The sequence below is a fragment of the Mus caroli genome, chromosome 17 (genome assembly GCF_900094665.2).
Source record: "Mus caroli chromosome 17, CAROLI_EIJ_v1.1, whole genome shotgun sequence".
Classification (NCBI taxonomy): domain Eukaryota; kingdom Metazoa; phylum Chordata; class Mammalia; order Rodentia; family Muridae; genus Mus; species Mus caroli.
This window is the reverse complement of record NC_034586.1, coordinates 10,319,947-10,331,373: the sequence shown is the minus strand read 5'-3', so window position 1 is coordinate 10,331,373 and position 11,427 is coordinate 10,319,947.

Here is an 11,427-nt window from a genome sequence, read left to right as displayed (position 1 = left end):
CAGGGTTTCTCTGTGTAGCCCTGGCTGTCCTGGCACTCACTTTGTAGACCAGGCTGGCCTCGAACTCAGAAATCCTCCTGCCTCTGCCTCCCGAGTGCTGGGATTAAAGGCGTGCGCCACCATGCCCGGCTTAACTTATCTTAAGATAATGACTATCAATTTTATTTAAAATGATGGTATGCAATAGATCAAACATCAATATTCTGTAATAGCCAAATTAATGGCTGTTTGGAACAAGGAACTGACACTTATACATATAAGCAAACTCTGTACACTATAACTTTATATAAAGTAGGCAAGTCAAATTGCAATGTCTTGATAAATTTTACAGCCTGATTGACCTTTTATAAACGTTGATTTTAAACTTTATTTAGCACAACATCTGGGTAGGTCTGCAACAAGGCTCTTTTAGCTAAGAGGAAGGGAGAAGAACTGAAGTCCCAGGTTTCCCTAGTCACGGTTGGCGAAACAAAAGAAGTGCCACACAAGCTGAGCTGAGGCTGCTCCCCTCTGAGCTCAGCATCAACCCAACCGCAAATTTCTCTCAATCTGAACATTCTGCCAGACTCCTGGCCCAAAGATTATCCGTATTTTGAAGTATCCTTAAAGACTGTTTTCTTGGGTTCGTTCATGTTGTTTAGAATGACTCCAACCTTGAGTTCCCAATTTTAAGCTAATTTTCTGTTACAAGCAAAAGGCTGCCTGCCCCTTTAAGAGCTCTGTTTGCAATTGGTTCCCAGCAGGGCTTTTTCAGCTGTACTTGACTCCCAGTCACAGTGCAGCATAACTTATCAGTTTCTGCTCTGCAAACTGAGACTACTTTTTAAACAAGTTAAACTAAATGAAAGGATGGACAGCCAGCAGATAAAGTTTTAACCATTTTTTCAACATGAAACACAGAACAACAATCATTCAAACAACAAAACAAAAACAAACACGAATTGACAGACATATGGACAATTTGGTGCACCAAAAAACAGACAATAGACAGACAGGGAATAGAACTTGATGTCTCAAAGGGACCCAGATATCCTAACCAGAGCTAAGAATATCGCCATAGGAGCCAGAGAAGAAGCAGGACATCTCCCGATTTCCTCCTGAAAATTGCTTATTTTCATTTTTCTCTTTATTGCTAAAAGGTCCCAAACAGGGATTATTGCTTTTCTGAAACTTATTTTCTCTCTCTCATGTTCAGACTCTTTATCTCCTTCTTCTGGGAATTCTGCCAGAGAAGGGAGAGGAGGCACAGTGGCTGCTTCTGATAGTTACTCCTCAATAAGAAAAGACAGTTGCAGGGACCGCATCAGGACCCTCATTAGCTAGTTTATCATTTAAGTCTCTATCTACCTTTCACCATTTTTTACAACGTATCTCTGCTTCATCTATAATAAACCATGGACATACCTGGTCTATGAAAATAAAAAAGTTTATCAAATCTTTCTTTTTAACTCATACTCCTCTTTCCCTGATTACTATCTTTAAGCCTTTGATGAAGGCTGCCTCTTTAGATAGCTTATTTCCCATAACCTGAAGTGGAGATGACTCAACTCACCAACGACTTCTCGCTCTTCTGTGAGTGGCAAAAGGGGTCCTTCACTACTTCTAAATTCTTAGGGTCGTGACGAACTTATCTGGAACCTCCACCGGTAGGAATTACGATCCAGACCTCGCCCTCATGTTGGGTGCCACTTATACTGTCCCGCAGGATTCAGTTATTCATGGGTGCAAGGGGGACCACAAACCTGGAAGGAAATGGGAGGAAGAGAAAGAGAAACAGGAGACCAAAAGATGGTACCTATCAAGGTCTCGTTTATTAGGCTGAGGTGCCTTGATTTTAAAGCATACATCACGGGGAATAGGGGAGGGGTCAATGGGGAATTTTACAAAGAACAAAGAAGTGGGCATCTGCTGACATGAGGGCCAAAGTCAGGCGCCAGGCAGCAGGCACTCTGTGTCTTATCTCTGGAACATAGATCCTCCTTGACAGCCTTGGGTGTCAGGCTGGGCTCAGACGTAACTCATGTCCTTGGATGGCATGGGAGTTCAGGAAGAAATAGGGAAGAGGGGACTATAATTTAGCTTTTACAGCCTCAGGTGCCAGGAAGGGAATAGGGAGGAGGGAGTGATAACCAGCTCCTAGCACAAGGCCATTTGGCCTGTCAGGGAGATTGTGAAGGGCTTGCTTTCTCACAGGATGGTCTCTGACAGGACTTAGTCTGGAAAGTTCTTTGGGGAACTGCAGAGCATGGAAGGAAGTTCAACCCTACCTTTAGAGTGATCTCTACCTTTAGGTGACCCTACCTTTATGTGAACCCTGTATTTAGGTGTTTAGGTGACCCCTATGTTTAGGTGACCCCTACCTTGAGAGTGACCAGAATGATCCCTACCTTTGCAATTTGGATCAAGCTAGTTATTTATTGTTCAGCAATTGCCTTAGCCAAACCTGATTATAAAGGGAGAAGTATTTCGACAGTCAACTATGCTCAGTGACATGTGATCGACATTGCCTGTACACAACCACCACAGGCACATGTTAGCACATGTCGGGAGTAGCAATAAACTTACCAAATTCCATATGCCTCGCATCCAATGGCAGTCATATCTGAGGTCCATGCACCTATTTGAGGGGGTCTAAGGAGGCTGCCACTCTACATGTGCTTCCTGTTTGGAAGGCATAAAAGCCAGGTGGAATGCAGGGAAACCCCAATGCATGATAGACCAGGCGCCATCTAATTAGCAGGGACCGGCTCAGACACCAACCTTGGCTTAAGCTTCTGGCATGCCAGCAAACCCAACTCCACTGCAGAGGGTCATGTAACACACACTCTGCTGACTAGGAGAACTCCCAAACCAGAGCAATAAAACAGGACGAGCTCATTGAAAGGAGATGACAAGCCACAGACGTGATGTTTTACCCTTAGCTACCACCCTGTCTGCCTTTGGGGAGGCTTAGAAACCAGGGTCTGTGTTCTGTGTACTACAGGTCATTACTCTACCCTCCAGCCTTGTGCTTGTCTCCAGTGATAAAACATGCTCTGCTTTTTTTTTGTTGTTGTATGAAACATGCTAGTGCACAAATATGGGAACACATATTATATATATATATATATATATATATATATATATATATATATATATATATATATATATATATAATCATTATCTGTTTCTGCTTAGCTAGAATGAGAAAGGGCTTATGATGTAGGCAGTTTCAGAGTCTTCTGCCACCAGAGTAATAGTGCCGTGTGCTGCTGTGATACTGCTAAATTTCACACTTGCACTAATGGCAGAACACTGACTCTTTCATACCTGTCTTCCTGGGGAACAGAAATCCTCTGTGTGTCACTCAAGATCGTCCTCATAAGAGTTTCCCCTTTAACTAGTGGCTGGCCTTCAGCAAGGGACTTGCATCTAGTCATCACCCGAGCCTCCTGTCTCAAAGTCAAGGTTTATTCTAAATTATTCCATGTTCTGATTCTCTGTGACATTGATTCTATACTAAGAGTCTTAGCAGAGATCTTCCCTGGTGTCATGCTCTGTGCGTATTTGGGACTTCTAGTGGTCCTGTGGTGATCTTCTATGTACAAAGCCACTTGTCACTTAGGGCTGCCATTGAACATATCCAACACTGCTCAGAAGCCTAACAGAAAACTGTCTTCCCACTCCATCTGTCCTCTCTCAGCAATCAATCACTCTGACCTGTCACGTCAATGGTGTTTCCTTTCCCCTCACATGACAGCTAGTGTAAGCCTACGAAAAGACAATGATCATGTTTTCTATCCCTCTAATCCTCCACAGTCTTCCTATGGCTCTGAGACCAAAGGGTGTCCACTGGGCAGCCTCATCTCACTTGCTTTTCTGTAGCAGGCTCATAATGCTGTAATACTCTCTGCTTCTGGGGTCTAGTAACTCCTACCTCTGGACTTGAGTGTCTTCCTTCCCTATATCCTTGTATTGCCCATAGGGAACTGTGGGAGACAAGCCATGTGCTTTTCAAGGCTATTGACTTTCTTCTTGGCTATGTTAGGGAAATCTTCCTGCAGAAGAGGTCTGGAGCTAGGAGTGCATGTATGTGCATAGGATGCTATATACCCTAAGCCAATTGCTGTTTCCAGCCATAATCTATGCTGGTAGATATTCTATTTTTCCTACCATGAGATAACACAGAAGAACACAAAGGCCTCTAATGAGAGTGGATCCACACCTTGAGGGGACTTTGAGTCCCTACATGATATAAGTTGTAGCAGGAACGTCGGGGTGGCCTCTATGTAAATCTCCTGCAGGAGGACCAGATTGAAGAAGACTGCCAGAGAGACCAAGGATTGCTAATGCAGACAATGCCAGCCAGTTGGGAACTGCTGTTTAGAAGAGATGCTTTCTTGGGACCAATGGGAGTGTGGGTGGAGGGTATTAAAGGAGTTTGCAGCAGCGTTTTGATGAGCTTACTTTGGCCTTTCTCACTTGCTCCCAGAGGAGTCTGTGCCATTGACTCTATGCCACCTCATCTCCAACCCTAAGAGTAGGTATGGTCAGGTGGTGAGTAGACTAGGGCATAGGCAACTACTAGTTACTTACTAGTAACCAGAAACTCTATCTACCCACTCAGTGGATGCTGGTAAGTGAGAAGTTGACTCCAGTGGCCTTTGGCTGCTGAAATTTGGGGTTCTTCACTGCAACCATCTACACAGACCTCTTTATGTTAGGTGAGATCTGCTCCCTAGTTCCATGGGTATCACTGTTTCTTTTCCCTTCATTATACTAGACACTATGACTTATTAACTCTGGGAGCACACACAAGCTATTGATTCAAACTTGCCCAGCACGCCAATACCTTGAATGCATACAGGTAAATTGAAACACCATCTTGAGGGTTCTTGTTTCATTCCTGGAGAGGACTAACTATTATTTTTACCCAATGACTCAAAGGGCACAGATCTTTGTTCACTTTGAGAAAGTGGTATCATATATAAAAGAAGGATGACAGGCAGATGGTGATAGTAGAGAGCAAATAAATAAATACATACATACATAAATAAAAATGATATGAGGTGATGGTAGCTAAATGATATGTAGGATGGAAGGATACACTATCTCCCTATCTATGTTGTCACTTGTAGGTGTTGTATGGTGCTGGATCACTGAGACAGAGCAGACACAGCATGGATGGTCCCTAAGCCAAAGTGGTTTGCATGGTATTGGAACTTACTAGATCCAGTACCTACAAGGAGGCAGTAGACCTGACCCTCCCTCTAGAGATGACGTCATAGACCATAGGGTTGTGTCTATCATGCAGTAGGTGACACTCCTCTGGAGTGCCATAGGCTACATGAGTGACAAAGCTAAGGATATGTTCCAAACCCAGAGACAATATGACCTGTATCTCTTTAGCTAGGACCGTCCAGCTATTAGAACAAGGTATGAAGTCAGTCCTGTTACAGTCAGAAGCAAGGAAGCATGGACTAAGGAACTAGCCAAAGATGGGAAAGGAGCTAGAGGAGCCTAGGTCTCAACAATTACAGGAAGAGCTGTGGCCTGGGGCATTGAAAGACACAAGGATGGAATCTTTTGGTTGCTATTTTGAGACCGAGTCTTTATATTCCAGGCGAGCCTCCAGCTCACAGCCTTGGTCTCTTTGGTTCTGATTACAGACAATGAGCATCTTAACTAGTCAAGATAAAGAGACCATTGGCTAATAGTGCTGAAAGGAAGTCCAGGGGGGGAGCAGGAAAAGGGAAGTATGCTGGTGGCACATGGAGCACAGGTAGGTCTGCCATGGAGCAGCAGTGGAGACCCTTTCTTCCTCCAGGCACTGATCAGGGGCTGCTGGCAGAGCAAGCTGTGCCTGGTACCATAGCACCAAGAGCAGATAAGTCAAGAGGAATGATCTGGGTTCTCGAAACATCCCTGGAAGAAACAGTGTCAGGGTACTCCCTGCATTCCCAGAAACCAGTCTGGGGGTGCTCACTGCTTCCCTGGAGACAGATTCAGAACCTTACAACCCATGGTGTTTCCACCTTAGAAGCAACTATCTATCTGTAGCCTGTTGAGATGTCCAGTGCTCCACACCACTGTCCCACCACCTTGTCCCCTAGCAACTTTCCAGTAGTACAAGGCAGTATCTGGCATCCACACTGGACATATCAGAGGTCAGGAGTGACTGCTTTTCCATTCTCTCCCTGGTTTCATATGATGCAGTATGTTCCTTGCTACAGGAGAGAGGCCTCTATACAAGATCTCCAGGTCAGCACTAGAATGGGTTGCCAAGCAGGTCTGGAAAGACTAGTAAGGGTTTGGAGTGACGTTAACATGTGATGTTAAGAAGCAATGGTTAGCTGAGTTGTGAGGTCAGACACACCTGTGCATGGCTATGTAACATGTGTAACTTCAACAGCCCAGGACACACACTATCAAGGCTCCAAGGGATCATTCATTTTGTCCATAGGTAAAGGACTGAGATTGCACAGCAGAAGGGAGTTAGAGTGGAGCCAACCAATCTTCGGCAGCTGGTTGGGGACCAGTCTTGGCAGCTCTCCATCTTTAATGTCTCAGGAAGAGCTGGAAAGACTCAAAAGGATTGGACTCACTCCCAGGTGCCAGGTGGACAGGGTCTTAGTGTCCTTATTCTTAGCTTGGAGAGGTTTCTGCTGCATGATGCCCAGTACTGTTAAGTCTGCAAACTTGAAAACCTCCCAGGCAGCAACTACCCCCAGAACCATATGGAGGGATAAATCTGCAGGAGAGTCTGGGCCACGTACCCAAAAGTTCACTGTCTCCAGGGACCATTTGCATGCTAGAAGGAATTTGCTAAGAAAACACATTTAATAGCTAGCATGAGAAAGGACGAGACATGGGTCCCAGAGATTATTCAACATTCCTATGACAACACAACTGACTCTCTGTGAATGTTCCTGGGAAATGAGGCTTTGCACGTGGAACTGATCCATCAAGTTGACCCGCAATGCCATATTTAAGACATCCACAAAATATGTAGAGGCAAAAATTCCATGCTCCAGAAACACAATAAAGAGTGAACAGAGAGTATGATGCAGCCCTGGAGGGCCGTCCCTGCTCAGCAGGAATGACCTTTGCTTAAACAGAGTTCTAGCAGAATTTAAATTAAAGAACTAGAGAGAAATGGAAGGAAGAGGGCAGACAGAGCTGGCTGAAAAAAAAAATCATGAATTCTGGGCATTGTTTATTGTATAGTGACTGTGCCATGATTCAGAAGACTTAATGTTCATCAGGGTTTGAATTAAATGGGAGGAAGGCATGCTGGCAGCCTTCAGCTCAGTGTGCAGGCCTTCTGTAGATAGGTAAAGGCTATCTGCCTCCATTACATTTAATGTTTCCTAATTTTACTCTCAGGGAGTATCCGAAGCAAACACTCCCACTTTCAGGATTGGATTATTCACATCTCTTTGTGTGTGTGTGTGTGAGTGTGTGTGCATGTGTGTACTTATAGATCTCTGTGTGTACATGCTTGTGTGTGCTGGAAGCCAAGTGTTCTCCTCCCCACTTTTTGAGACAGTCTCTCGCTGAACTTTGTGCTCAGCAATTCAGCAAGACAAACTGGCTAGCAAGCTCTAGTGCCCCTGACGGATTCTGGGGCTGTAATTACAGGTGTGTTAACATACTCAGGTTTACAAGGATACTTGGATCCGAACACAGGTCCTCATGCTCACATGGCAATGTGTTACTGACCGAGCCGTCTCCACCGGCCCCAGATGTTCTCCTTGTAGGACATGAGGAATGAATTCTCTGCTTCTCATCCAGCTTCGATTGTTGTCATTGCAATGTGACTGTGGATTTAAAAATTAATATTAAAGATGACAAGCTGTTGCTACAATTACTGGTGACTCTTTGCTGAAGGTGAAGTTTTAATCTCCAAATCGGGCTTGGTTGCTGTAATGAGGCGAGCTTTGCTTTCTTTATGTAAGAGGTAGCAATGCTGCTGTAGAGTAAAATGGTTCCTGGAGAGCACAGAGTGAGTTAGCACATAGGTTACTATCATTTGCCCTAACAGTTATAATTACAATTTCTACTTGTATGTATTGCTGTAAGCCTGTTCTGGCATCCAGGTACCTGAGGAAGGCAGTGAGGGGATGTGGTGTTGGCAATTGTGTCAGTGCTGATAGCAGCCAATTCCTACCTCCAACCATTGGGTAATTTATGGGGTTAGCACTGCTGATAGAACAAAACTTAATTATCTGGGACCAGCAAGAATGCCCAGGGAGAAAAAAAGAATAGAAAGTCATGCATACATACATACATACACACATATGTACACACCACAAATACATACCGAGACACACACAAATGCACACACATACATACATGCATACACATACACACATAATTACACATACACACACATACATGCACCCACAAACACACACACACAAATACATACAGAGAAACACATATACATGCACATATATGCATGCACATGTACACACAGACACACATACATACAAACACACATATACATACACATATACACACAGACACATATACCTATATATACACATACAAACACATACACACACACACACACACACAGGCTAAACACCAGTTTCATAAATTTCACAAGTGCACATGCATGCTTATATACATACATATATACGTTTATAAATATGCATGTGCATACATATAGACAGACATATATACATATAAACATATTTAGTGGATGTATCAAAGCCCAGCAGCCACACTATTTTTTTCTCTCAGCTTCTTTTGTGCCTTATCAGACAAAAGTTATTTATAAAATTACCTCCTAGATAAAATGTTACACAAAAGGGGAGTTACAGAGGATGTTGATAGTAAGTTCAAAGCAACAGTTTCATGTGGCCTTGCTTTATCATATAGTGCACTCCTGTGGCTTCATCCTTGGACCTGATCTAGAATGAATGTTTTCCCTTGATCACACATTTGTCCCAAGCCTATTTCTCTTCTTAGTGTAATTTATGAAGGCTCATTGTGTTTCTCATTATGCAGCCTTTACTTTCTATTCTATGAGGAGGGGGCACATTATATTCTTGATTCTAACTTTATTATATCTTTCTGGCAAAACAACTAACACCATCATCTCTTTAAACTTTATTCCTAAAATTGTTTGAATGAAATCAGGAATTCTACAGAATCATTAATTCATCTGAACAGCATTAATTCATGAAAGTTCATCTTCATGTTGATCTGTAGGAAATTTACCCATCGGAGTGGGTTATCACCCAGGAAGTAATCACAATGCGCTATAGGCAGTGAGGGTCTCCCGGTGTCCATTCACACCAAGCCAAATAAATGAGGAGTATGGCAGTGACAAACACAAGAAGGCACACACCAGTATCAGGAAGCAGTGCTGGGACAAAGTCTTTGGGGCCATTCCTCACAAGAGCTCACCCACTGCAGCTGAGCAAGATGGTGGGCCATCTCCAGGGAGCTCACTTGCCTGCTGCAGCTCTTGTTGCATGACATCTGGCAATGTATCATTTAAAAAAAAAAGGGTGGTGTGGGCTTTACCAAAGGATCTTTAGGTTATTGGCAGTGTTGCCTTGACGAAAACCCTGAATTGGAGCAAGAATGAGCAATTATAAAGTAAATTCAATCCATGGATTGTTTTCTACCTTCCTGATTTGAGATGTGGTCATTTTGTCCTGAACATGAACATGCCTACCAGGATGTCCACCAGGGACCTCTCGTCTGAGTCAGAGGGTAAGGGTAACCAACTTTGGGCTCAACTTCCAAAATGGAGGACTGAGTATCCTCCTCTGTTGTGTCCACGTGCACCAGCTATTTCCTCATTGTTACACCAAACTTAACTGATGGCTTTGGTATTGTTTTGCTCAGTAACTTGCAGAACTTAGCAGAGACCCAGCTTCCTCATCAACCACTGCAACTGGCCTCCCAGGTGAAGCACTGGGCTGGGGATGTAGCTCAGGGTGGATGGCTTGCCTAGTATTCACAGAGCCCTGGGTTTAATACCCAGGACTGTGTAGGTAGCATGGTGGCACACACATAGAATACCAACACTTGAGAGGTGGCAGCAGGAACACCAGAAGTGAAAGATCATTACTAGAAAGTAGCAGCTCAGAATGACAGGAATGACATAGCATATGTGAACTTATGACACACAACAAGGCATATATGAAATCATTGCTGTTTCAATGGGACATGTAACCATTACATCGCTTCACTAATAATGCACTAATGATGAACTATAATGCATCATTATAAAGGAGATATGTAAAACATAATATCTGATAAGTCAACCACAGCCCAGTGGAAGACCACACATTCAAGAATAATTTGGCACCACAAACTGATCTTGGTAAGCTTAGAGATAAAAAAGATACAAATTTGAATGGGTGTAAAGGGGGGTGGATCTGGGATGAATATGATCAAAACACTTTGTGTGAAACTCTCAAATAAAAAAAACCAGTAACATATTTTTAAAATAAGTGACATAAAACCATCCAGTATTTGGCCTTAAATGAAAACTATTTCTTTATCCAGAGTGGGAAAATGTTTTTAAAAGTTGCAGACATGGTATTAAAAACAAATGGCAAGATGAGATTTCAGGAGATTATAAACTAATTTAAGCTTTTAAAATATAAAGTACAGACCTGGGCCCAAAAGTATAATTTGGCCAGACAAAATTGCTGGGAACTTGCCTTCTCTTAACTCATTTTGCAACAAAACACTAGTCTCTCTTTCCACTTCGCCTGTGCTGCCTTTCCTGGGCTGGTCCTCAGAGAGGGTTGCCACGTTGTCCCTGCTGGGCTGACTTAGCCAGAGGAGAATGTGCCTGGCTCTTTCAGTCAGGGGCCTCCAAGCACATGAGCCCTGGAAAACTATGCCTAGCCCCAGCAGAGAACTCAAAAGGTTTGCTGCTTGGAGCTTTCATAGCATAGCCATTGTCAAAGGTTCCTCTTCCAAATGACTGTTGGCAAGGAATTTTTCCAGGATGTGTCTATTCAAATTCATCAGAAATCAAGAGCCTAAGCCAAAGTAAGACTTCTAAGGTTTTGATGCTTTCTGCTTCCATCCTGTTTATGTGAAAACTGGGTCCGTTGCGGCCATCCATGTCCTCCTCTCTTTATCCTCCCTACCTTCTGTGAACCCCAAGTCCCTGTTCCCCAGAAACACTGGCTCCCAGAGCACTGTTCTCAATCCTCTATGGTTGCTGTGGGGCCATGGGACAATCTAGAAGCTGGTTGAGGAAAAGGCCCAGGTGTTGGCTCCACACCTGAATGCTGAGGTGTTCTACACATTTATATACTGATGAAAATGTGAAAAAGTGCTTACTTTCCCCTTTGTGATAAAAGCAATGGGCATATTCTGTGCCTTCTTCCCATCACTTGCTGGGGTAGTATCCCAATCTGCCTCCCTCTGTCTTCCTCTCTCTGTCTCTCTGTCTGTCTTTGTCTCTCT